Source organism: Macaca nemestrina, chromosome X (assembly GCF_043159975.1).
Source record: "Macaca nemestrina isolate mMacNem1 chromosome X, mMacNem.hap1, whole genome shotgun sequence".
In the NCBI taxonomy this organism is placed as follows: domain Eukaryota; kingdom Metazoa; phylum Chordata; class Mammalia; order Primates; family Cercopithecidae; genus Macaca; species Macaca nemestrina.
Window position 1 is genome coordinate 122,347,295 of NC_092145.1, and position 25,562 is coordinate 122,372,856.

At 40.4% G+C, this 25,562-nt stretch overlaps 1 long non-coding RNA gene across 1 annotated transcript; it reads right to left on the reverse strand.

The window, feature by feature from the left end:
• Positions 1 to 307: 307 nt before the first annotated feature.
• Positions 308 to 24,611, reverse strand: LOC139360766 (uncharacterized). The gene is made up of 3 exons (XR_011618241.1): positions 24,250 to 24,611; positions 6,568 to 6,645; positions 308 to 548 (listed from the first exon to the last, which is right to left on the reverse strand). It is a non-coding gene; the product is annotated as an uncharacterized lncRNA (long non-coding RNA).
• Positions 24,612 to 25,562: the final 951 nt, after the last annotated feature.

The window sequence follows — 25,562 nt, forward strand, 5'->3', positions numbered from 1 at the left end:
AGACACAGAGAGGCAGCTCCACAGAACACGTGAAATACCAGAGGCAGCATCTTCTTTACAGATTCCTCTCAGGGCCAGCAGGAAGGAAGAAACCCTCTGGGCCATCCATGCTTAGCCAGCAGGTGGGGAGCAAGAGAGAGTGAGGGCCCTGTGGGCCTAGGCCTTAATCCGGGTCCAGGCATTCCCAGGCCGCTTTCCCGTGGGGAGTTCTCCTCGGTGGGTTGAAAGCCAGCAGGCAGGAGTTCCACGGAGGCACGCTGTGACTGAGAAGGGGTCACTGTGGCAGATCCGTGCGGCCCATGCAGAGTGTGGGGGGTCAATGGGGCCAGTCAAGTAGGTTGTATCTAGCTGTCCCGTAGGGAGGTGGTCACCAGCAGGTAACTGTATAAGGTGGATATCTGGATCGACCACATTGAAGAACAGGGAAGAGGTGGAGAGCTGGAAACTGTGTCAAGGGTGACTAAGCCCTGCTTCTGGTATGAGAAAGTCCAATATATTCAAAATGATGCTGAGACAACATAGTATAAAAATTCACTACATGTGTAGTCCTAAGAATACGAGAAAAATATGTAAAAGAGCTTAACTGAGTCCCAAATTCCCTTTTGCTAATGTAAGTACACTCTAGCATCATATGATGACACAACTTGGCAAGGCTCTTTGACCCTTTCCCTTCTCATCCCCAGTAAGTTTCCTCTATTTGACCTCTAATAACCCAGGATTTGGTCTTCCTATATATTCAAAGACTGGTGCCATAGCTATAACTCTCTTTTAAAAATATTTAGAAGCCTCCCTCCCCATTCTTACTTCTGATCACAAGGACCTGCGAACATCACCCCGATTGTTTCTCTTGTACCCGAGTGAACGATTTTGTTCTCCATGTTTTGTTCATCAGCTCTTTCTCTTCTCCAGAGTATTCAGTGAAGATCCAAACACATGTGTTTTCTCTTCACCTCTCATACTGATAATAGTGTGGACTCCAAAAAAATCCACGCAGTGCACATTCATTATTACAGTATGTACAAATATTATCCCTAACCGTAACATGTGTACTCTAAGTCTTATCACATCCAGTAAATTGGATGTGGGCCGTGGGATGGGTATCACAGAACTACTCCAAGAAAATGGCATGCACATGGAATACCCTTTATCCCATTCTTCACGCTCCACTTTAGTGCTACAAAAAATGATTCTTTGGCTTTTAGGATAGTGGTGGCAGCAACATTTTTAGTGGGTATGTGTGGGAAGGGGTGGGTAGAGGAGGAAACAGAATAATGGAAATTGTCTACAATTTACTAAGGCATGAATTTATCACTACTTTCTTAGATGGGCCTAAACATCAAATAAATGGAATAATCAATGCATTCTGTTTGTTCCCTAAGGCTGTAACAGACTATGTTTGAATTTATTTGAAAGCAAGTTTTGTTTCCAAGATTAGATGACTTGCAAGGGATTTTATGACTTCTTCTTGAAAACCTGAATAGAGCATCATAATTGGGTGATATTTTAGTCATTTTTCACAATCATTAGCAAAGGGATTACTCAGGCCACAAATATATCCAAGTCAGTGATTTCAGGAGTCAGAAGAGAAAATACTCCAAAAGACTGCACCCCAGTCTTCAGCATGGGGTCAGTGTCAGAACTATAAGATTATGCCTTCTTAGTGACAGGATTTCATATTTATAAAACCAGCAAAGTCTACTTTCATCAAGGATTGAAATATAAGACACAGGGCTCAGACAGTGTGTGGGTGAAGCAATGCAGAAAGGAGTAAGAAGGTACATGTGTAAACTGATAAAATTGATGTCAACTAGACAGTGGGTGTATAATTTACATGCCTATATGTTACTTATTCTCTAAAGTTCCTCCATTCTCGAGACCTAGCAGAGCACTTTCCTAAGGGTTGGTATCCAATACCAAGGGAAATAACCATAAAAGAGAAATGTGATGGGTTGGAAGAAATTAGACATTAAGTAAACCATAGGACACATTAAAAAGAGATCTTGAAGGGATTGAAATGGCCAAGGTTGAAAGAAATGGAAATCCAAACAACACAGAGAAACATGGACCTCCCTCTGAACTACCTGGATTTGAGCACAGCTGAAAAAACTGAAGAAACTTGTTTTTTTAAAGCAAACATAGTACACTTTGCTTAAAGCAACTGCCTGCCATGACCAAGTATCTGAAAATAATATGAATTATGTTATCAATAATAATTCCAGAGTAAAAATATAACCTTCCATAAACAACTGCAGGAAACATTATTCTTGTATTTGTGTAAGACTCAATGGAGTTGGCAAATAGTTTTTGTTTCTTTTTCTTTTTTTTGAGACAGAGTTTCACTCTTGTTGCCCAGACTAGAGTGCAATGGCACGATCTGGATCTTGGCTCACTGCAACCTTCACCTCCCAGGTTTAAGTGATTCTCCTGCCTCATCCTCCCGAGTAGCTGGAATTACAGGCACCCGCCACCACACTCAGCAAATTTTTTTGTATTTTTAATAGAGACGGGGTTTCACCATGTTGGCCAGGCTGGTCTCGAACTGCTGACCTCAGGTTATCCACTGGCCTCGGCCTCCCAAAGTGCTGGGATTACAGGGGTGAGCCACCGTGCCTGGCTTATATTTCAACACTTAATTGTTAATCACAAAAAACCTTTTAGAAAGAAAGCAGAAACATAATAACATTTGAAAATAATTATTTTATCTGCCTTTTATGAATAATCTCTGTTTCAGAGATCAACAGTATGTCATTAAGTAATTTACTCTTTACAGCTGCCAAAAAAATAAAATAGGGCTCAAATAAATTGACCAAACTGACAGTTTAAACAGCTTTGTTAAAATCTTCATTACAAGAATCCCTCTCTCACCACTCGCATTCAACATAGTATTGGAAGTTCTGGCCAGGACAATGAAGCAAGGAAAGGAATAAAGGATATTTAAATAGGAATAGAGGAAGTCAAATTGTCTCTGTTTGCAGACAACATGATTCTATATTTAGAAAACCCCATCATCTCAGCCCCAAAAATCCTTAAGCTGATAAGCAACTTTAGCCAAGTCTCAGGGTACAAAATCAATGTGCAAAAATCACAAGCATTCTTATACGCCAACAATAGACAAGCAGAGAGCCAAATCATGAATGAATGAACTATTCACAACTGCTACAAAGAGAATAAAATACCTAGTACTACAGCTAACAAGGGAAGTGAAGGACCTCTTCAAGGAGAACTAAAAATTACTGCTCAAGGAAATAAGAGACGACACAAACAAATGGAAAAACTTTCCATCCTCGTGGACGGGAAGAATGAATATTGTGAAAATGGCCATACTGCCCAAAGTAATTTATAGATTCAATGCTATTCCCATCAAACTACCACTGACATTCTTCACAGAATTAGAAAAAAACTACTTTAAATTTCATATGGAACCAAAAAGACCCCGTATAGCCAAGACAATCCTAAGTAAAAATAACAAAACTGGAGGCATCATGCTACCTGACTTCAAACTATACTACAAGGCTGCAGTAACCAAAACAGCATGGTCCTGGCACTAAAACAGACATATAGACCAATGGAATAGAACAGAGACCTCAGAAATAACACCACACATCTACAATCATCTGATCTTCAACAAGCCTGACAAAAAGAAGCAATGGGGAAAGGATTCCCTATTTAATAAACGGTACTGGGAAAATTGGCTAGCCATATGCAGAAAGCTGAAACTGGACCCCTTCCTTATGTCTTATACAAAAATTAACTCAAGATGAATTAAAGACTTAAATGTAAAACCCCAAACCATAAAAACCCTAGAAGAAAGCCTAGGCAATGTCATTCAGGACATAGGTGTGGGCAGAAATTTCATGATGAAAACGCCAAAAGCAATTGCAACAAAATCTAAAATTGACAAATGAGATCTAATTAAGCTAAAGAACTTCTACACAGCAAAAGAAACTATCATCAGAGTGAACAAGCAACCTACAGAATGGAAGAAAATTTTGACAATCTACCCATTTGATAAAGGTCTAATATCCAGAATCTACAAGGAACTTAAACAAATTTACGAGAAAAACAAACCCATCAAAAAGTGGGCAAAGGATATGAACAGACATTTCTCAAAAGAAGACATTTATTCAGCCAACAAACATACGAAAAAAAGCTCAACATCACTGATCATTAGAGAAATGCAAATCAAAACCACAATGACATACGATCTCACGCCAGTCAGAATGGCGATTATTAAAAAGTCAAGAAACAATAGATGCTGGCGAGGCTGTAGAGAAATAGGAATGCTTTTACACTGTTGGTGGGAATGTAAACTAGCTTAATTTACATTGTGGAAGACAGAGTGGTGATTCCTCAAGGATCTAGAACCAGAAATACCAGCAATCCCATTACTGGGTATATACCCAAAGGAATATAAATCATTCTACTATAAAGACATATGCACACATATGGTTACTACAGCACTATTTACAAGAGCAAAGACATAGAACCAACCCAAATGCCCATCAGTGATAGACTGGATGAAGAAAATGTGGTACATATACACCATGGAATACTATTCAGCCATAAAAAGGAATGAGATCCTGTCCTTTGCAGGGACATGGATGAAGCCAGAAGCCATCATCCTCAGCAAACTGTGACAGGAACGGACAACCAAACACCACATGTTCTCACTCATAGGTGGAATTTGAACAATGAGAACACATGGACACCGGGAAGGGAACAGAACACACAGGGGCCTGTCGGGGGGTGGGGGAGGGAGAGCATTAGGACAAATACCTAATGCATGCAAGGCTTAAAACCTAGATGATGGGTTAACAGATGCAGCAAACCACCATGGCACACGTATACCTATGTAACAAACCCGCACATTCTGCACATGTATCCCAGAACTTAAAGTAAAATAAAAAGTAAAAAATTCATTTCAGTTATTGTGCTTTTTAACTCTAGAATTTTTTTATTTCACTATTAAGATTCTCTATTTGTTAACTCACTATTAACATATTTCCTTTTAATTTATCAAACATAGTTTTCTTTAATTTCTTTGGCAAATGTATAATACCTGCTTTGAAGACAGTCTCTGCTAAATCCAACATTTGAGTTCAATCAGAGTCAGTTTCTATTGACTACTTTTCCCTCTGCGTTTAGGTTACACTTTCCAGTTTTTTTATATGTCTATCAATTTTTAGTTTAGAATTGAACACTTCAGGCTACTCTCGGCACACTGCCTATAGGGTGCTCTGCAAGGAGCAGTATTAAAAAAAAAAGAGAGAGAAAAAAAGAAAATTGAACACTTCAGATAATATTTTATAGAATATATTATTATGATTCTCGATTGTTTTATTTTTCTGAAGCCTTTTTCTTTGTTTATTTTGCTTGTTTGGTGTTTAACACCTTTTCTGAACTTAAACTGCGGAATCTGCCTTCACTCACCTCACTCCTAGTATGCAGTCACTGATGTCTCTGCTCACATTTTTAATTCTTATTTTAACATTTCAGCCCAACTTTCTAAAGATTGCCCCCATCTCTGAATAACTTAGTGATTGCCAATTAATTTGGCTGAGGTTGTGTTGAAACAGTTTGAGCTTATAAGGCTTCTACCCTCTGCTGATCGAACTATGTGTGGTTAAAAAATGTATTCAAAGTTGCAGCCAGTTTTCATGTTTCCCTTGGCTTTCACTTTTCCCCAGGATCTTTTGGGTCTCTCCCATGTGTTTAATTTGGCCATCCACCAGGGAAGTATGGAGAGCTTATCTCAGCACTTCTATGGTTCTCTGACTTCCGGACTCTTCCCGTTAAATATCTGGCTGCAATCACCATTCACCTCGAACCAGGACCTCAGCCTTGGGAAACAAGCAAAGCTGAGGCTTTCCCCATCTATTACAAACTAAGCCCACCACTTATATCTGCAAAATCTATGGGTTTTCACCTTCCTCTTTATCCTTTACAGGTGTTACTCTTAATATATCTCCTGTACATCTAACTCCATATTGACATCTGCTTTCCAGAGGGCCTAAACTGACATGACACAGTTGGTGTCATAGTTAAATGGGTCATCAACTCTACAGTTGTCACTGATAGGATGTCTAAACTAGAATGGATGATCCACATTATCATCATTTATAAAACTAGGATTGTGCTGGAGCCACCAGCTAGTCTCTGTCCAGGCCTATTGGCTGAAATCAAAGACACTGCTTAATGCTTTAAGGAACCCCAGGGTGAAGTTCCTCATGTAGAAAGGAATGAGGGAGAATTCAATGGTCATTTGAATTTGGGCAGTTGTCACCAACCTGAGGTGGTAAAGCTAGATTTGGAACTGAAGGAGGATCCACAGGAGATACCATTCCGGCAAAGAAAATGTTTCTAAAAACCTTCCAGGACTTCCTGATTGTATTAAGTATTGTATTCAGCTAGTTGTAACAGAGACTTGAATACAGTGGCTAAAAACACAATAGTTTATTCTCTTGCACAAAACAAGCTCATAGGTATACAGATGACAATTGGTATGATAACTTCACAAAGTCATCGGGAATCTACGATCATCCCAACTTTTTGCCCAGCCATTCTTACCATGCAACTTCTGTCCTTTAGGTCATCCCACATCCCAAAGTGGATGCTGGAGCTCCAGCCATTATATCTGTATTCCATCTAGGAAAGAACAAGGAAGAAAAGCAAAAAGCCCTCCTTTAAACACTGAGCTCCTTTAAACTGCCTTCCCAAAGGTTGCACACACCTCCTCCACTAAATCCCATTGGTCAGAACTTGATCACATTTCTGCAACAAGGGAAGCCAGAAAATGTAGTCCTTTATTCTTAGAAGAAATATGCCTAGCTAAAAATCAGGATTCTCTTATTAAACAGAATTATTTGCCACACATCCTTCAGTTTAAAAAAAAATCTACATTGATCTGATTTAAGTTGAACAGCATGGTCAGATAGAGAGGAATGTGGGTAACTTTTTTCCATATGGGTCCCCTGGAGACAAGAGGGCTGATGGCATGGAATCAACCATGACAATCAGGAAGAGCCCACTCACTACCTAGAGACCTTGAAAAGAATGCAGACATAAGTCTCAATGAATGCAACTGTATGATTTTTTAAAGAGATGGGTCTTGCTGTGTTGCCCAGGCTAGAGTGCAAAGAAGCAGTAGCAGATCACTGCAGCCTCAAATTCCCAGGCTCAGGTGATCCTTTTGCCTGAGCCTCCTGAGAAACTGCGAGTATGGGAATGTGCCACCATGTTCAGCTTGCTCCACTAATTTTTTTAAAATTTTTTTTGTAGAGTCAGGGTCTTGCCATGTTGCCCAGGCTGATCTTGAACTCCTAGCCTCAAGTGATCCTCCTGCCTCTGCCTCCCAAAGTTCTAGGATTACAGGTGTGAGCCACTACACCTAACCATCTCTATGATGTTTTTACATGTCATTGAATACCTTTTTTCTTTTTTATAAGAGAAATTGGAAAAGCCCAGCCATACCTGTTAACAAAATGCCATCAACCAAATTGGCTGTGAACATCTACTAATACAAACTCTGATTTGATAATAGCCTCTCGTGCACAGACACATACACACAAATACATACAGATGTTCGAGGGAAAATTATCAGCAGATCTAGAATTGAGTCTGATAAACCACAATTGTACTTGCTTGAATACCCTGGCTTTATTTACCTAAGAGGATGCCTTAACAGAAGACACAGGAAAAATTTTAGAAGAGTTTCTTTTTTTAAAGTAGATGGTCTCTGCTTTCTCTCGAATGATTCACAGAATGTGAATATATCACTGTTCTAGGTGAGAAGCCCCATGTCAACGAAACACATAAACATATATGCACATAAGGTCGGTGCAAAAGTAATTGCGGCTTTGCAATTACTTTCAATGGCAAAACCACAATGACTTTTGCACCAACTTAATATATAAGTGATAATAATTCATGTTACTGAGCTATAGATTATATCAGACATCTTTTTGAAAGGGAAGCATTCTGCAAGAGAGACTACAGACTTGGTTTTCCCCATTCTGGACAACAGCATCTTGCTTACAACTCTCAGGCAGGGGTCCCCATTCCAAGTACCTATCTGCCATAACACATGGAGCAACATTTCACCTGGAACTTCGTAAAGACAACGTAGAAATTGACTGAGCATCATAAGTGTGTATCTTACATAAAGTTAAAGCATGGTTATATGTAATAACTAAAATATTAACATTTAATAAGCACTTATGCACCAAACACAGTTACAAGGGCTTTATTTTTATTAACTCTTTTAATCTTCACGACAACCCTATGAGAAAAGTTTTACTAGCCCCATTTTATAGATTTAGAAATGAGTCACAGAGAAAAGAAGTCACTGTGTAATATCATACAGCCTGTAAATGGATTTTTGACTTTACAAAATCTGTGCTCTTAATCACTATACTTTAAATTGTGTGCAGCACTGACTATAATCATTTGATTTCCTACATTTAGTTTTTAATTGTTTTCTCTATGAATTGATGGATATTTTTAGCCAAGTGTGGCTGAGATAATTGTCTTCATTTTGATTTTTTTCTTACTTTGTTGTGTTACTCAAGTTCTGGGTGTCACACTGCCATCACTTTTCTGAGTCTGTATTACGTTAGGCTACATGTAGTGGTTTTGTAGGTCAACTTAGCTAACTTGGAACTATGTTTCTCAGAATTTCCTTCCCTGTGTGGTTCTCTTTTGTGGTTGGCCACATGAGAATTTAGAAGGTAAAGGTGAGGTAGTAGCCATTATTCTCTGCAGCTCAGTGTAAGCTGCCAGGCAATCCTGCAGGCTGTACATATCGCTGCGGATATGCTGGGTCACTTTGTTGATATGGGACAACAGCTGGACCCACAGATTCTTTACCTCCTTCCTGACCTCCTTCAGTTTCTTTAAGTCCTGAGCCAGATGCATATGCAGCTCCGTGACAAAAGATGCCAACTTCTGCAGGTCACGCACATCATTGAAACTGGAGACGGTCAGTAATGGATGGTTTCCAGTTTGTCCTTATGGGCTCCAGTTTGGCCTTGCTTTCTCCCACTTTATATCCAACGTTTCTTTCTGACTTCTGGCCCTGCTACCTACAGTGACTTCACACTCATCATCATATGCAGAGGCCATAACTCTTTTTTTGGCTATGATTTTATTTATTAGTTATTAATGTATTTATCTTTTTCTTTTTTTTTTTTTTTTGAGACGGAGTCTCACTCTGTCGCCCGGGCTGGAGTACAGTGGCCGGATCTCAGCTCACTGCAAGCTCCGCCTCCCGGGTTTACGTCATTCTCCTGCCTCAGCCTCCCGAGTAGCTGGGACTACAGGCTCCCGCCACCTCGCCCGGCTAGTTTTTTGTATTTTTTTAGTAGAGACGGGGTTTCACTGTGTTAGCCAGGATGGTCTCGATCTCCTGGCCTCGTGATCCGCCCGTCTCGGCCTCCCAAAGTGCTGGGATTACAGGCTTGAGCCACCGCGCCCGGCCAATGTATTTATTTTCAATTTTATTTTAGGTTCAGGGGGTACACTGCAGATTTTTTTACGTGGGTAAATTGCATGTTGGGGGTTTGGTGCACAGATAATTTTGCTACCCAGGTAGTGAGAATAGTACCTGATATGTAGTTTTTCAACCCTCACTCTCCTCCCACCCTTTACCCTCAAGGAGGTCCCTGTATCTATTGCTTCCTTCTTTGTGTACTCAGTGGACAACAGCTTTCTATATGGTTCTTCACCAGCTTTCACAACTCCATAAGATGTAATCCTTATCATAAATTCAAAATTCCATATCACTTACAGTATCTCTGCTTTCCTAATCCAACTCGAATGGATAAACCAATTCAAAATATAACAAATACACATCCAAACAAGTGACTTAACACAACAAAGGTTTATTTTGAGCTCAGGATATAAGTTAAATGTGGGCCAACAAGGTGAGCATTGCGGGTAGCTCTGTTCCACATAGCGACACAGGCTAATGGAGACGCTGACATCTTTGTTTTTGTTTGTTTGTTTTTTGAGACGGAGTCTTGCTTTGTCGCCCAGGCGACACTGCAACCTCCACTCCCCAGGTTCAAGTGATTCTCCTGCCTCAGCCTCCTGAGTAGCTGGGATTACAGGCGTGCTCCACTGTATCTGGCTAATTTTTGTATTTTTAGTAGAGACTGGGTTTGGCCATATTGGCCAGGCTGGTCTTGAACTCCTGACCTCGGGTGATCCACGCGCCTCGGCCTCCCAAAGTGCTGGGATTACAGGTGTGAGCCACCGTGCCGACGCTGATATCTTAGCATTTGAGCTTCATGATTGCTGAGGCAGGAAAAGAGAAGAACCAGGAGACTCTTAAATGCTTTGCCTTGAAAGTGACAAATTTTACTTCTTCAAGCACTTTGGCCCCATGACCCCATTTATTTGTAAAGAGGGCTTGGAAATGTGGAGAAACACATGGATATTCAATGTGCACTAAATGCCTCTGCCACAGTCCACACTTCTGTTTACCAAATATCCCCTTGCTTCCATTAACCCTGTAGTAGATGCTATTGGTGCCCCCCACCTTGATGACTTACACCAGGCAGGTGCATACATCTCCCAGCTGCTGTTAGTGTTGGCCAGTGGCTCACAGCTGCTTCCTCTTCTGGAAAGTTGCCTTTAGCCAAAGGGAAACCTCCTCCTGATCTAAATACATTCCCATGTATAGAATACCCTCCACCATTCCCCAAAGGAGGCCACCCAAAGTCCCATGTAATCTATTAATATAGTTTATAATTCTGCATCTCTGGGCAATGCATGATAGCCTTCACCTCTGGACCAGTCCTGGTTCTTCTTGGTCCAAAAGCCTAATGAAAACAACAAATCGTCTGGCCTCCCCTTCCAACACACACCTAACATATAATGGTGGAAATAAGCACTCTCATTTGGAAAGGAAAAGAAAGAGACACACAGCAGTTACCAGATGTAGCAGTTCCAAAACTCTGCTGTGTGTGAGTGGAGGCCCCTATCCTGAGAGTGAAGAACATTCTGAATCAGGCCCTGATTTTTTCTCTGGAAGAAACTCTCTTGTCCATTGTTCTTGGTGGTCCCTGGCCTGCCCTCTAGCAGCTCTCCTTTTTCTATTCCACTTCTTGCAATAACTAAAGTAGTTACTGAAGAACATACATGCCCTCCTTCAGTCTATCTAGTGTTGTCTGCTGGCCTTAGAAGACTGGGGACCCAAAGATGGTTTATTTCGTTTTATTTGTGTTTTTTTTTTTGGGGGGGGAGGGGGGACGGAGTCTCGCTCTGTCACCCAGACTGGAGTGCAGAGGTGCAATCTCGGTTCACTGCAAGCTCCGCCTCCTGGGTTCACGCCATTCTCCTGCCACAGCCTCCCGAGTAGCTGGGACTACTGGCGCCCTCCAGCACACCCGGCTAATTTTTTGTATTTTTAGTAGAGACGGGGTTTCACCGTGTTAGCCAGGGTGGTCTCGATCTTCTGACCTCGTGATCCTCCCGCCTCGGCCTCCCAAAGTGCTGGGATTACAGGCGTGAGCCACTGCGCCCGGCCTATTTCGTTTTATAAAAAAAAAATTTTGATTGATTAAATAAAGGTTGTATATACTCAAGGTCCTTGGAGGATTTTAAGGCTTGAATAGTCGTCTTATTTTATTTCATTTGTTATTGCCCAGACTTGTGGCTTCTCCAGCAGTACAAGATTTTTTTTTTTTTTTTTTTTTTTTTGAGACAGGGTCTCACTCTCTTGCCCAGACTGGAGTGCAGTGGCCCCATCTGGGCTCACCGCAACCTCCACCTCCCAGGCTCAAGCGATTCTCCTGCCTCAGCCTCCCGAGTAGCTGGGATTACAGGCTTGCGCCACTACTGCCCAGCTAATTTTTGTGTTTTTAGTAGAGACAGGGTTTCACCATGTTAACTTGGCTGGTCTTGAACTCCCGACCTCAAATGATCCACACTCCTCTGCCTTCCAAAGTGATGGTATTAGAGGTTTGAGCCACCACGCCCAGCCACAAGACTCTTTTTTTTTTTTTTTTTTTTTGAGACGGAGTCTAGCTCTGTCGCCCAGACTGGAGTGCAGTGGCGCGATCTCGGCTCACTGCAAGCTCCGCCTCCCGGGTTCACGCCATTCTCCTGCCTCAGCCTCCGGAGTAGCTGGGACTACAGGCGCCCGCCACCACGCCCGGCTAATTTCTTTTTGTATTTTTAGTAGAGACGGGGTTTCACCGTGTTAGCCAGGATGGTCTCGATCTCCTGACCTCGTGATCCGCCCGCCTCGGCCTCCCAAAGTGCTGGGATTACAGGCTTGAGCCACCGCGCCCGGCCAAGACTCTTAAAAACTTATCAGACTTAACAATGGGTAAACTGATTAATAAAAATGGTACATCTATGTAATGGAATATTATTTATCCATAAAAAGGAATGAAGCAGTGACACATGCTACAACACGGATGACCCTTAAAAACATTATGCTAAATGACAGAAGACAAATGTGAAAGGCCATATTTTATATAATACAATGTATAAGAAATCTCCAAAATAGGCAAATCCATAGAAACAGAAAGTAGACTAGTTTCCCGGGGTTAGCAGGAAGGAGGAATGAAAAGTGAGTGCTAATTAGGTATGATGTGTCTTTTGGGGCTGATGAAACTGCTCTGGAATTAGTGATATTGGTTGTACAACTTTGTGACTATACTAAAACCGCTGAATTTGACACTTTAAAAATAAACTTAATAAAGCCTTATTAGACTTCTTAAAATATGGTTGTAGTCAATGCTATGTAACAGCCACACCCATAGTTCTTTTGAGGACATAATTAACAGATCTGGCACATTTTTTGCTGTTTTGTAAATCCCACGTCTTTCTCTCTCTATTGATTTAATAATGAAAGAATCTAGAAGAGGGCAGAGAAGGCCATCGTCTTAATTATATTTTTTTCCCTGAGTAATGTTGTACAGGTGAGAGATTTTATTGAGGGCTACACCCTTAATCTGATCTTTACCTTACAGCACTTTTGACAAAATGGTTTTATTGAAGTATAATTGAACTACAATAAATTGCATATATTTAAAGTGTACAGTTTGACAAATTTTAACAAGTATATATACCATTACCATATTCAATATAATGAACACATCCATCACTCCAAAAGTTTGTTTGTACTCCCTTGTAACTTCTCTTTCTGCCCCTCTCCATCCCCTCCCCCAGGCTATCACTCATGTTTTCTCACTATACGTTAGTTTAATTTGTCTAGAATTTATAGAATTGGAATAATATACAGTATGTACCCTTTGTTCTGGCTTCATTCATTCAGCATGACTCTGATTTGGCTCATGTGATAGATGTATGGTTAACTTTTAAAGAAACTGCCTATTTTCCAAGTCGTTGTACCATTTGATATTCCTACCAGCAGGGAATGAGAATTTTAGTTTCTCCATATTTTCCCCAACATTTGGTATATATAACCAGCCTTTTAAATTTCAGCCATTCTCATAGGTATGTAGTAATATCACATTGTGGTTTTAATTGGAATTTCCCTAATGATGTTGAGCATCTTTTTGTGCTTATTTGTCATCCATATATCTACTTTCGTTGTCTATTCCAAATTTTGGGGGCTTCTTTATATTCTTTATGATTGGTTTTGGAGTTCTTCATATATACTGGACATGTAATTTACAAATATTTTCTCTCCACCTGTGGCTTGTCTTTTAGTTCTGTTAACATCATCATTGGAGGAGCATACATTTTTCGTTTCAATGAAGTTCATTTCACATTATTTTCCTCTTTTATAGATCGTGCTTTTGGTGTCATATCTAGGAAAGCTTTGCCTAGTCCAAGATCACAAAGATTTTCTTGTACGTTTTCTTCTAGACATGGATCAAAGTGCTCTTTTTATTGGCATATAGATGTGTGATTGTTACAGTATCATTTGTTGATAATACTATCTTTTTTCCACTATATTGCCTTGGCACCTTTGTCAGAAATTAATTGATCTTGTATGTGTGGGTCTATTTCTGGAGTTTCTCTTCTGTTGCATTGATCTGTTTGTCTGCCTTTATGCCAATACCACATTATCTTCATTAACATAGCTTTTTAATAAATCTTGAAGTCAGGGAGTGTTATTTCTCCAAATTTATTTTTCTTTTTCAAAGTAGTTTTTGCTGCTCTAGTTCTTCGCATATCAATATCCATTTTAGAATTTGTCTGTTAATTTCCATGACAAAAGCCTACTGAGATTTTGATTTGGACTGAGTTGAATGTAAAGATCAGTTCAGGGAGACTTGACATCTCAAAAATATTGAGTCTTCTGATCCATGAAATTTAATTTTTCTCAATATTTAAATGTTTTTAGTACACGGATCTTGCACAGCTTTTGCCAGATTTGTCTACAAATCTCTCATATTTTTAATGCTATTACAAATAGCATTATTTTAAAAATTTCAATTCTGATTGCTTGTATAGTAAATGGTATATATAACTTACTTATTAGTTCTAACAACTTTTTTGTAAATTCTATTGGATTTGGGTTTTATTTAATAGACAAGGTCTCACCATGTTGCCCAGGCTGGCCTCGAACTTCTGGCCTCAAGTGATTCTCCTGCCTTGGCCTCTAAAAGTGCTGGGATTACAGGCATGAGCCACTGCACCCAACCTGGATTTCCTATATAGACAATCATGCCATATTTGAATAGATAGTTTTATTTTTTTCTTCCTAATCTGAATACATTTTATTTTCTCTTCTTGCCTGATTTCATTGACTAGAACTTCCAGTACAATATTGAATAGAAGTGGCAAGAGCAGATATCCTTAGGGAAAATTATTCTACCTTCACCATTAAGTATGATATTAACTGCAGTTCTTTTGAAATGTTCTTTAGTGGTTTGAGGAAGTTTCCTTCTAGTCTTAGTTTGCGGAAAATTTTACCAGGAATAGATGTTGAATTTTTGTCAAATGCTTTCTCTGCATCTATCGAGATGATAATACTGTTTTTCTTTTTTGATCTGTTAATGTGATAAATTACATTGATTGAATTTTGAATGTTAAAACTACTTTGTATTCCTAGGATAAACTCTACTTGGTTGTGATACATTATAGTTTTTATGTTATATATTGCTTGATTCAATTCACTAAAATTTAAAGAATTTTTACATCTATGTTCAAGAGGGAAACTGGGCTGTAGTTTTCTTTTTTTGTAGTCTTTGTCTGGTTTTGCTATCAGAGTAATTCTGGCCTCATAGACTACAGAGGAACATATTCTCTCCTCTTCAATTTTCTCTAAGATTTTATGAGAATTGGTATGATTTCTCCCTTAAATGTTAGATAGAATTCACTAGTGAAGTCAAATGGGCCTGGCATTTTCTTTGTGGGAGGCTTTTAACTACATATGTTGGCTCTTAAATGCTTAAGCCTAGGAATAATATATCACACTTTTCACAGCCAGAACCAGCCGTATGGTTCTACCTAATTGCAGGAAGGCTAGAAAATGTAGAGAAGCACATAGATATTTGGTGGTCAGTAAATGTCTATGCCATAGGGTCTTTCTGAAAACATATAGAAAACTATGTCTACATGAGTAATTGCTCAAAAATTAACGTTTTGAGATGTAGCAATTATATTACTAGGCTAGTTCATCTCCTCCAACATTCTACAAAAATCCCATTGCTTTTATTGTACAACTCTGGAAATAAAATCTTATTCTCTGTGCTGTGTCTCTGTCCTCTGTTCTATGGAAACTCAGTTTTCTCCTCCTATGGCTTCTGCTCCACATTTGTGAAGAAGAGGATTTTATCCAAGTTAGGCTTTGGCAGGAAAAAAATAACTTCCAGATTGGATCCAAGGTGAAAATGGTTCTTCAGTGTTATGGAAACACAAATACCATGATTCTTACTGTCTTACTCTATAAATATTCCAGTGTCTGCACAGCTTCTCTTGGCTATGGAATCATTTAAACATTTCATGTCTGCCAATATTTGAACTACAAAACCCCTAAAGTTTTAATTTTATTAATATTTTCATATTATTAACACTAATTAATTAGGCATGTCAGATACGTTTGTTCATAAATTAAGAACTTATTAGAAGTTAAATTATTCAGGATAGATGCCAAGATGCTGTGACAGCGACCCACTGTAGATTGGCTGATTCAGGGTACATATTTCTTTCTCAGATCACAGTCCAGAAACGTGCAATCCAACGCTAGTAAAGCCACTCTGCAATCCTCAACATGCTTCCATTTCATGGTTCAAGATGGCTGCCCAGTTTTCATCTCCCAGCCAAGATTAAAGGGAGAGGCTCAGGATAGCATGTGAACCTTCCATTATCAAGGAATAACTTGGAAGTAGCATACATTACTTCCACTTACATTCAGTGACCAGAACTTAGTCTTATGACTACATCAGATTGCAAGGGAGGGTGAAATATCCTGAACTGGGAATTCATGTGCCTAGCTAAAGCTCAGGAGTTGTACTATTAAAGAAAGAGAGACTGGATATTGGTGAAATGTGAGCAGGATTTCAGGAGTACGCAATGTGGACAGGAAGGCAGAAGAAAAGGTTTGGAAGCAGGCAAAAGAGGGACAGCTTTGAGTGGGCAGGGGTGGAGCACTGGGAAATAGGCATTGTAGGAACAGTCAGCGTGCTGCTATTGAAATTTTAAAAAATACAACCATTTTGTCACTTATTCTGTCTCTTCTTCTAATTCAAGGTCCAGATGGCCAAGAAAAGGTGCCTGCCTTACACTATATCAGGGAAATAAAGAAGAATCAGGTGGATGCTACTTCCTGAAACTCTTGGGCTTTCATAGTTGGATGGGGAGACATCTGGATTTCCCATTCCACCAGATTTTTCACAATAGGGAAAGGTAGCTCCCCAGAAAGAAATTGAGGCACCATTTGTTCTGGGCTATCACAAAACACAAACAGACCACGTCAACCACTTAAAATGTTTGCCAGAATATTGATTCCATCATTTAATTCGTTTGGCCATTCCAAAAACAAGGAAGTTTGTGACTATTATAAAAATGAAGTCACCATCGTACCTCATAGTGCCAGGCCTTAGGTTTTACTGGTATTTTCTTTGTAATATTTCTTGTGCCTGTGCCTTCTTTCCCGTTCTTTGAATGTTTTTCAAGCCTTCTCATCTGTTGCCTGAAGTATCTATCCTTGGCTAGGATGCTTGCTTGGGGTTCAAGCAAGAGAAAAGCCTTGAATTAGGCTGATGCAAACAGTAACAACATTTTTGCCACCTATATGAAGGAGTCCAGAACCCCAGGTAGGCTCCAGGCACCATGGATACAGGCTCTGGTTCTATTTCTCTTGTTGTCCTCTTCGTTCTCCTCATGTTCCTGTGTTGACTCCAGTCTCAGTCTGGTTGTGAAATGGCTGTTGCATTGCAGGCATACATTCATGTATAATGTCAGTGGAAAAAGAGGGACTTTCTCTTGTCCGTATGATTATTTTAGGAGTATAGTGGATTCTGAAATGTGCCACCTATATTCCTCTTTAGGATTGAAGACGTATTCTCTCAGCTGCTGGAGGTGTTTTTAGCAGACAGCCTGCAGCTGTCAGTCCTTTTTGGAAATGCCCTTTGCTGAAAATACTTGCCTTGCTAAAATTCACTTTCCCTTCCCGGGAGCAGCCGATATCCAATAACTGTTTGTCACTAGTACATAAAGGTCCAGCTTCCTCACCCCAGCTCAGAACGATTCTGCAGGACCATCTTTAGAGTTCTTTGTTGGGCTGGTGGAGGCATTCACTGAAACTACATCACAGCTGAAAGTCTCTCTCACCCACTCCTGCTGTCTTCTCTTTCCTCCCACAGGCATCAATCTCAAATGCACTCCCTCATGAAATTCCCACATGTTCATTGCCTTCTCAGAGTCTGTTTTTCAGAGAACCTGATATGCAACAAGAAGTGAAGAAACGGCCGGGCGCGGTGGCTCAAGCCTGTAATCCCAGCACTTTGGGAGGCCGAGACGGGCGGATCACGAGGTCAGGAGATCGAGACCATCCTGGCTAACACCGTGAAACCCCGTCTCTACTAAAAATACAAAAAACTAGCCGGGCGAGGTGGCGGGCGCCTGTAGTCCCAGCTACTCGGGAGGCTGAGGCAGGAGAATGGCGTAAACCCGGGAGGCGGAGCTTGCAGTGAGCTGAGATCCGGCCACTGCACTCCAGCCCGGGCTACAGAGCAAGACTCCGTCTCAAAAAAAAAAAAAAAAAAAAAAAAAAGAAGTGAAGAAACCTTTCACAGGTCCACCCTTACATCTCAGTGTCCTACTGTGCCACATGCATACTCCTAATTTGATTCTTGGTAGGGGGAACGGGACTGTCATGATTGGCTTACACCAAGTACAGTTTTTCCCCTAGAGTTGGGAATGGGGTCAAGCTCCCCTAATTCTTGTAGAGCAAGGAGGGGAACTGATCAAAACTGGGGCTCTGCAAGCAGTGAAAAAGCAGGCAATGAATGTTGAGTTGACAACCAACATTGTCTGAAGCATCAACTTCCTGCCTCAAGATTTTTCTTCTTGCTCATTGCAACCACTGCGATGGTCATCTTCCCCAGAGACTGTTTTATTCATATCCATTTTATGTTTTTAAAAAATCTCCGTGGATACCCACAGATCATATTATACATAATTTCAATATTTTTGTTTTATTTTCCTTTTGATCTAACCCACCCAGAGAAACAGCATATGCTCATCAGTCACAAGGGCTTGTTGTTTACTGTTTCAATACAGAAGGGATCTTAGAAAAGCAGGAAAGAAGGAGAAGGGCACCCCAGGTAGGACAGTGCAAATTGGGCTCTCCAGAAGCATGTGTTTTTGACAACCCAGGAAGCTGTATTGCATTCTCCTGGAGAATCACTCACCTATAGGTTCTAGGCTTCAGAATCAAGTAGGTTTTAACCTGGTCATCAAAGATCCACGTAACTCAGCTCCAATTTTTCTTTCCAGTTGCCTCTCTCACTATTCCCCTACATGACCATTCTGCTCTATCTTACATTGCTGTCTCTGCTTTCATTCTTCAAACCCTGCCTTAAGCCTCACCACCTCCATAATAGCTTTTCTGAGCCCTGCAGTCCACTTTAACTTCTCATTTACCATACCACCCACAGTATCAGCCAACAGATGTTCGGCATTCACAAAGTCCTTCAAAACTACTAAGATGTCATATGTAGATATATCTGTATGTATTCCTAGCCTTTTCTCTAATCACATTTCAATACAGTCAAGTGATTCCTGGATGTGACCACACTACAATTGCCACAAAGACACAGAGGCTCAATCATTTTAAGAACATTGAACAGACAAAAACTTACTCAGTCATTTCTCATACACACAAAAATAAACACACATGTCTTAGTCCATTAGGACTGCTATAACAAAATACCATAAACTAGATATTTTATAAACAACAGAAATTTACTTTTCATAGCTCCAGAGGCGGGGAAGTCCAGGATCAAGGCACCAGCAGATTCTGTGTCTGGTGAGGGCTTGGTTTCTGATTCATAGATGGCAACTTCTTGCTACATTCTCACATGGTGAAAGAAGCAAGGTTCTCTTTCAGGGCCTCTTTTATAAGGCCACTAATTTCACTCATGAGGGTTCTACTCTCATGATCTAAATTACCTACAAAAGGCTTCATCCCTTAATACCATCACCTTAAAGGTTAGGGTTTCAACATATGAATTTGGGGGGAACACAAACATTCAGATCACAGCAACAGAAAATGTGGAATTCTTAAATGCCAGTGGTCTCTGGTAAATTCTTGAAGCATTCCATGTGTGAGCAGCTGGAGGGAAGAAACCCTGTGATAACTCTTGGTATTCCCAAAGTGACTTTGCACATAGTTAACAAATGTTTGATGAATTAATGTGAATCTTCATTCAGTATGCTTTGAGTCATTAATTTTTTAGTGAGAAATGTCATATCAAATAAGCATTAAGAGGTTACACAATTCGATGCATTACAGTGTGAATTCAAGCTTTCATATGAGAAAATTCAAGCTTTCATATGGGAAAGTTTTAAAAACTTGTCCCAACAATAGGGATTCATTCATTTATTAATTTACTCAAAATTTGTTTTTTGAGTACCTACCATGTGCTCTTTGCTAGTGCTATAAATACAGCGATGAACAAATCAGGCACTGTTCTTGTGTCAAAGAGATTTAAAGTCTATCTGGGAATATAGATATTACTCAAATACTTTACAAAAATAGACAAATGTTATGATGGTTCCAAACAAGTTGTTCAACTAGATACATGCTATAAAGTACATGTTTCAGTTACTTATTGCTACTTCATAATGAATCATCTCAAAATTTATTGGCTCAAAACAACAACTATTATTTCTTATTATATCTCACAGGTCTAAGGGTTAACGTGGCTCAGCTGGGCATTTCTCACTTAGGGTGTTTCATGCAGCTGCAGTTCAACAGTGACTGGGGTTGAAGTAACCTTGAAGGCTTCCTCACTTTCATGTCGGCAGTTGATGCTAGCTGTTGACTGGGATCTCAATGACCCCTCCATGTTGCTTCCTCCCATTGTGGCTGCTGGCTTCCAATAGTCAGCATCTCAAAAAAAAGACCAGGCCAAAGCTGCATTACCTTTTATGACCTGGCTTTAGAAGTCACACAGTGTCACTTCTGACATAGTCACATAGCCACCTTAAGAGGAAGGAATACGGAGTTTCCTTCATAGGAGGAGTGTCAATGTCACACTGTAAGAAGAGCGTAATAGATGGAAGGTATTGATTGTTATAGCCATCTTGGAAAATACACAGCACATAAGACAGGCAGACAAACTTGTCTACTCGGGAGTCAGGGAGAACATCCCCGAAGAATAGTCACTTAAGATAAGATCCGAAAATATGGAGCTGTTACCTGGAATAAGGAGTAGGAAATGCAAGCAAATGGAATATTATGTGTAAAAACCCGGAGGCAGAAAGGAACAGAACACAGATTGAAAGAAGTGTGGCCACAATATAGAGTGAGAGGAAGCATGCAGGACAGAGTTAAAGCTGGATAGGTAGACAGGATCCAGATCAAACAGGGCCTTTTTGGTTATAGTCAGAATCTTGTTCTTTAGTCTGTAGTACCAGTAATTCATCAAAGAGTTTTAAGGTGGTGAGTGACAGTTTGTTCTTACCACAGCAAGTAGAGAATACACTGAGGTTGCAGGAGGGACAGGAGTGGATGCATGGGACTACTTACAAGGCTGTTGTTGGGAGCCCAGTTGAGAAGTGATGGGATCTAGCACTGGCTAAGTGGGTGGCAATAAAGATGGAGAGACATGACTGGATTCAAGCACCATAAACAGGAAAATCAACAGCACTTAGGGATGGGTTGGATGGGATGGGCATGGTGGAAGAAAAGTGTCAAGGATGAACAGTGGTGCCAACTATAGAGACACAGAAGACAATTAGGTTGCAGAGTAGAGGTCCTGAGTTTATTCAATAGACGTGGAGTTGGAGATGCATTTGAACAATGAAAAGAAGGTACATAGAGTTAAGAACACAGACAAGGACCTAAAAATACAGATTTATGGGATCTCCGTGTTTAGCTGACAATTAAAGCTATAAGTATGGATAAGATCATCTTGGGAGACAGTATAGAGATTCTCATGGAATACAACATTCAATGGTTGCCGAGAAACAGATGGATGCTAGAAACTGAGAAGAATCCAGAGATGTGGGAGGCAGGATAATATTATGTCCTGGAAACTAAAGGTTGTTAGTGCCACTAGAAGTGATAAGTGGTTATTAGTGTTGAATGTTTCTGAGAGGTGTGCAAAGATGAGGACTAAAATATTTCTGTAGGTGCCAATAACATGAAGGTCATGACCGCAAGAGTTATTTCAGAGGACTCATGAGGGCAGACATCAGATTGGAGTAGGATATTGGAGGTAGAAGGTTTAGGCAACATTTTTGAAAGGAAGAAAGTTGTAGGAAACTATATAATATGACCATCATGCAATGGCATCCATTTGAGAATAAGATATACCAAACATTGGATTTCATATACCAGATCATATACTCAAGACACACATCACTGCATGTTCCCCTTTTGAGAGAAGGGAACATGAGGCAAATGGGGGAAAGTGCTGATAACTTATGTGTTCCAGATGACCACAAATTGAACCCACTCCAGCAGAGACAGAGAAGAACCAGAGCAGGAAAGCAGGAAAAGCTTCAAACAGCTGCATGAAAAATATTACTGTACAACCCCAACGCTGATAGCTCAGAATCTGCATTTAGTGTGGACATGTTCAACTCTCATGGGTCTCTGTGCAAGTCTTGTAACCTTTCCATGCATTGACTTTTCTTTGGCTATTTACCATGGTCAGAGAAAGGCTGATCCTTGGAAAGCACTTGGAACAAAAAGTCCAACAGGATTTGACTAAATGAAGCATTTGATTAGTTATCACTAACAGAATGATGCAACCCAGGAAGGACTATTAACTCATTGTTTCTAAACTTTGCCATTTTTTTTTTGTACTTGGCTACAGCCTTAAGAGTTCTTGCCAAGCAGCAGGGTTTCTGCATGTGCTTTGGCCTCCCTGAGGACCTCACAATGAGCCAGAAACTCTCAGCATCTAGGAGAGGTCTTTAGGAAAAGAAGGAGAAAGGGCATGGGCACAACCACAGGGAGAGGCAGCTTATAGTGAGCACACACATAGAGACAGTGGGGAGGACAGAGGACAGAGTCCAACAGGGGATGTACATTAGCTGTTCTTGCGGCTGGAAACCCTTCTCTAGCCTCCAGGACAAATTTTCCAGTCTAAGTCCTGGCAGTGATGCTGACCTTTGGGTTGCTTACAAGAGAGTAAATGAAAGCTTTCCCTCTCCTCCAATACATCCTTCTTTGACTTGAAACATGTGACAAGGCTGTTACCTCCAGCAGATGCTTGCTGGATGAATCAGCATTCTAAAAGACCGAGGCCCCAGGATGTGCCAAAGCATCAACAGAATCAGTAAGGATTAAGAAGTGAGTAGGGAGAGACAGTTCAATGAATGCAGCCTTCTGCAAGGGGGCAGTTGCACCATCTTTGAAGTGGGCAGTCCAAAAATCTTATTGAGAATAAAGGTTAAAAGGGTCAGAACTACCTCTGCAGGACCCTGAGCAGACCCAATTGGGTCTAAAATGGGTCTTGTTGAGGGAATCAATATCATAATAGTTGGATGGAAGCATTATCTCTGAGGATAGTCTCTGTATGTTAAAAAGTCCTAGTCCCAAACAGTTATTTTCCTTTTCAAATGCATAGCCTCAGGGATACAAATTGGGGGTTTCCTTTTCAAATGCATAGCCTCGGGAATACAAATGAGGGTTTCCTCATTACCACATTAAAGCATTCCTGCCTCAGAAGTGTTGTGGCCTTCTTTTTCTCTGTTGCTGTGTTAGGCAGAAAGCATAGTTTCACAAGCTCCATTAAAACCCACGGTGAGGGTTTTAAGGTTATGGAGCTCAATCCTCATAGGAAGAAGATTGAGCCACAAAATGCAACTGATGTGTCCTCATGTCGTTCCATTTTTCAGTCTGCTTCTAGTCCTGGGTCATGTTCCCTTGTGTATATTCCCTCAGGTCCTATCTGGCAAAAAGTAAAAGCCTTTCCCCCTTGGATTCAGATGTCCCCTATCAAGATCCAGAAGCTGATGTTTGCTATGGCTTCCTTCACTCCCCTCTGTTCTAACTGTATATCGTCTTTTTTCCTTTCTTCCTTTTTCACCAATGTTCCCAAGAATCTTATCCACTGTAGTGACTTTAGCATTTACCTCCATGCAAGCATTTCAAATCTATATTCTCTCCTCATCTTTCCTACTGAATTCCCAATTATCTTACCTCTAGACATCTTTACATTGTCGTTTCACTTGCATTGTAATCTTAACATGTTTAAAGTCAATTCTCTACACAATGGCTCCTCACCTGTATCCGTCCAACACCAATCAAAGAAGCAGAATCTGTAGGGGATATGAATTGCATACAGCCAATATGGATTTGTTATGGGGAATAGCCTTCATGCAATTGTGAGAGTTGGATAAGCATCTCTGTATGGTTATTGTCTCTGATTCTGATAATGGAACTTGAAGTCCGTGGGGCAGGCAGTAGGGAAAGGAAGACAGAGGTAAAGTGGGGAGATCAAGAACAGGTTGGAACCAACAAGCACAAGCTAGAATCCCATGAGGAAGAACTGGAATACATGTTAGTTCTTATTTACTCTGACTTTGGTGATAAGGGTATCTAGCAGAAGTGGGACTTTTTATCATTGACCTAGATACACATACCTGGCCTAAGAGTCACAGAAACCAAAAGGCAATCAGGGCAAAAGTAGAGCAGTTGCAGGCCCAGCTGTTGCCTCAAACCAACGAAGTGAGTCAGCAGACTGACAACAACATGTGTGAGCTGAAATAATGGCCACTGTTTCTCTTCTAGCCTTCAAATCTCCCAAGAATCTCCCATGTGGCCAACCCTAACTGGAAACAAACAAGAGAGTGAATTCTGGGAAATGTAGCTCAGCCTAGGCAAGTTGATAACATTACAAAGCCATTAAGATCCACCCCTAGACAACTTGGCATCCATATATATCTCCTTAAAGTATACTTAATCTCTGAATAATGATAATAACAAAGGCATGCCTCTGCCTAGTGTGATACAACTATCTCTCATACAACTGAAAAAAAAAATGCTAACCCTTTCCCCCAAGTTTCTTTTTTTGTCCTTGGGTGATGTTTATTATTTTCCAGGCTGCTTCACATATATATTTTCATAGCTTGTAACTTAAGTGCTAAGATATAAAGTAAACTATTATTAAGACAACTTGTGTTAGATGATAAGGGGCCATGAAAGGGAAAAAAATAAAAATAGCTGGTTAATATATAAAAACATATTTATATTAAAATAAGGAAGAAATACTTACAACTCGTATAGTCCTTGTTTCTGCAATGGTCATATGGTCATAGTTAATATCAGTCACTACCTTTTCCCCATATTCTATCTATTGCTATTCTTTTTGCCCTCAGCAAGCACCTCAGCTGGTCATAGTTCTTTGCTTGGTGGAGCAAAAAACTTCATTCCTGAAAGCTCTGGGGTATTAGCAGTCCTCCGTGAATTGAATTGTTACAGTTTTTTGTTGACTTTAATCAAGGACATGGAAATATTAAGAAGCACTCTTAAAGATTTCCTGCATTCCATATATGCTTGTTACTCCTATTGTGTTACTAGTAGCAATTGTGTTGCTACTGGTCACACAATTTTTCCCTGATAGAACTGAACACCCTAGCCAGAAAATAACCTCATTTTCTGCCTGTTAATTCAATGGCATAAGGTATCCAGAGTGGACAGGCAGCAGTCTCATCTTCCATTTCAGTGGAATTAATGTTGGGTCCCCTTTTGAAAGTATTCCTCCCTTAGAACTAATGTTGGAACCGAACTGTCGATTCCCTCCTGGGCAGGGGTCGCCGCGAAGGATCACCGACACGAGATTCACAGCAGAGAGTTATTTATTACTAGCGCGCTAGGGTCCCAAGCTCTAAGTTGGCCCTGGGACCCCGACTGCTTGTTACAGGCTGTTTACATAGGCAAACACAAGTTCAAACAC